Source organism: Panicum virgatum, chromosome 6K (assembly GCF_016808335.1).
Source record: "Panicum virgatum strain AP13 chromosome 6K, P.virgatum_v5, whole genome shotgun sequence".
NCBI classification, from domain to species: domain Eukaryota; kingdom Viridiplantae; phylum Streptophyta; class Magnoliopsida; order Poales; family Poaceae; genus Panicum; species Panicum virgatum.
Genome location: NC_053141.1, coordinates 22,340,527 through 22,343,452, shown reverse-complemented (window position 1 = coordinate 22,343,452; position 2,926 = coordinate 22,340,527). Strand labels below are relative to the sequence as shown.

The following is a 2,926-nucleotide window of genomic DNA, read 5'->3' as shown; positions in this document are numbered from 1 at the left end:
CCCGAGTGTCCACCATTTCCGCAAACTTCGCACGTCAAGTATGAGTTCATGGCTTGGTCAGGAACGAACATTTGCTGTTTGTTCCCTTCGCCGAGTTTCTTCAGTAGGAGGTCCATTTTGGCGGTGAGCATATCCATCTCCTTGACGGTATGCATTCCGCCCTTGGTTCGGGACTGGGAACACTCCTCATTCCAGCCCTGGTTGGAGACCATCTTCTTGATCAAGGCCTTGGCCTTAGCAATGGTGAGATCAAGACAGGCTCCTCTAGCAGCAGCGTCCAAGTGGGCTCTTGATGTTGTCATTAGCCCATTGTTGAAGCTTTGGAGTACGAGTCACTCATCCATCCCATGATGAGGACATGCGAGTATGTACTCTTGGAGTTTCTCCCAAGCTTCTGGGATGGATTCCATCCCTGTCTGCTGGAAACATGAAATTCTTCCTCGCAAGGCATTTGTTTTGCCCAGCAGGAAGAATTTGGCGAGGAACGCTGTTGAGCATTTGTCCCACGTGCTGACAGCTTCCTTATTATGATAAAACCATTATTTTGCTTTCCCCAGGAGGGAGAAAGGAAACAAGCGAAGCCTGATGATGCCAGCCATAACGCCCCGTATGGTTACGGTCTTGCAGAGCTTCAGAAAGTTCTGGAGGTGGGCGTTGGCGTCCTCTTTGGCTTGAAATAGTATGGGCTAGCCTGCACCATGTTTATGAGGCTGGACTTCAGCTCGAAGTTCACGTCTCTAACATCAGCGTTGGGTCTTGTCGCCACATTGGCGGTTGAGGGGACGGAAAAGTCACGAAGAGTCTTCTCAGCCATGGGTTCGGTTGTTGTTGCTGGTGCCTGGAAAGCTGGCTCGCTGTTGACGCTCATTATCGATCATTTCCAGGCGTCAACTTGATCAGAAAATCATGAGAGTTTGCATTTCTTACATGCATCCTTCTCCAATAAAGTCCCTAAACCACACTTTACCTTTTAGAAAATGCAAGTTGTGTTTCAGAGCTAATATGCAGGTGGCAAGAACACTTTTGCCCGACATAAAATCACAGAAAATATCAAAGCGACGATTTAGGCTCAAATGGACCAAGTGTAGCCCAAGAACCAACCCAAATGAAGTCAAGACAGGCCAACCCCAATGTAGACCAGACAAGGAGGCCTAGGATAGCCTACCAGAAGAAGTTTGGGGCGGTTGGTGCCCGGGCTGGCCGACCGACCTGGCCCGTGGGCCCCACCACCTCAACCAAGGCATGTGGCGCCTCCCTATTGGTCCCTTAGGTTGGTTGTAGAGGTTCTCACCCATGGCTCTCTACTATAAATATAAGGGGGGGGAATGAGAACACACACACACACCACACTTCCTCTCCTCTCTTGCTCATCTTGCATAGTCTTTAGGCTTAGTGGAGTTTAGGAGAAGTCTAGGAGTCATCGAGTCACTGGAGTTGCTCGAGAGTCTGGTATGGGTTTATCTCTAGCTCTCTCTTGTAATATTCTGTTGTTTGTAATAGAATTTGACTATGGTTACCGATATCTGCTTGAAGTATATTCTGAGTTATTGGATATATGCTTCTTGATATGGTTGCGTTATTATTCAATGCTTGCATTGTATGATCGCCCTGTGCTAGAGATGGTTAGTATTTCATCATAGAACTCTATCAACTGCTGCAGTATTTGTATGATTTCTCTAGTGTGATGTCTGTCCATCCAGAGGGTGGGGGCTCCACGCGGGACACTAGAGTATCCCTTACTAGTGTAGACATGGTGTCTAAATTAGCTAAGAGTTGCTGGATGCCAACTATACCCACGGTTTGTGGAGTTAGCCGGCAGGTGGTGACAGTCCTGTCCAAGCCCGAGTAATCCTCCACGTTCGGTATGGAAGGTAGGAGGTACATAAAGTCGCCGGGGTGTACGGTCTCCTCCCGTTGCTTCGATAGCGATCTCCTTATTGTGTAGTTTAATCTCTGACGAGCTAACCAATGAGAAAGTATAGATATAGCTAGCCTAGCACAGTTGACTCGAGCTCTAATTTTTGCCTTGCTCCCGGCCTAGAGCATCTTTTATCTTTCTTTTATTTATCTATCCAAGAGGGTAGTTTGTGTGTGTATCACACTACCTCCTACCATGTTATGTATCTTACTCCTGTTTATGCATGAGAATATCCAATCTAGATAAAGTTATTCAACTAATCTATATCTCTTCACTCACCGCCTTTCCGGCGGAAATATAAATGACACCCCGGTATACTCCCGGGTAAAATGCTGCAGTAGTATTCCGTGTGCTTGTGGATTTATTCGTGGTTCATGAAATACCTGCCACCCCAATTGGCGTCTGCGGGCGTCATCGCTGTTTCCCGGTGGTGACGTTGGTAGGTGCCAACAAGCATTTTTGGCACCGTTGTCGGGGAAAGCACAGATTGAAGTATATAGACAAAGTTATGAACAAAATCGAAATTGGTATTGGCTAGCTAAATAGGCTAACTTGGCTTTGTTTTCTAGTCTTTGTTGATATGAGAACAGGGTAGTGTATGACCGGCTTTGACTTGCCGCAAAACTTTCATTCCGATCCAGAGTCTTTTTTGAGAAGAGGTCGACCTCGTATCGTACCTCCTCAAATCTCACTCTCGGCAGCCGAACCAGTCATTGCATCGTCGTCAGCTCCTAAAGCTATGGCCCAGAAGACACTCCGTGATTACTCTACTCCGTCTGCTAACCAGGTCCCTACCGGGCCCGAGGTTAATACCGGAGGGAAAAATTTCGAGATCAAGATGGGTCTCATTACGATGGTGCAGTCCCTCCCTTTCTGTGGCAAGGCCAATGAGGATGCCAGCGCTCATCTCCAGCAGTTCCTGGAGCTCTGCAGTACTTTTGTTATCAAGGGTGTATCGCAAGATGCAATCTAGCTCCGTCTGTTTACGTTCTCTCTCTTGGGGAGAGC

The 2,926-nt window shown here is 47.5% G+C and overlaps 1 non-coding gene across 1 annotated transcript; it reads left to right on the top strand.

Moving 5' to 3' along the window:
* The first annotated feature begins 342 nt into the window (after positions 1-342).
* Positions 343-449, top strand: LOC120639411. The gene has a single exon (XR_005661414.1). It is a non-coding gene; the product is annotated as a small nucleolar RNA R71 (small nucleolar RNA).
* The last annotated feature ends 2,477 nt before the right edge of the window (positions 450-2,926 follow it).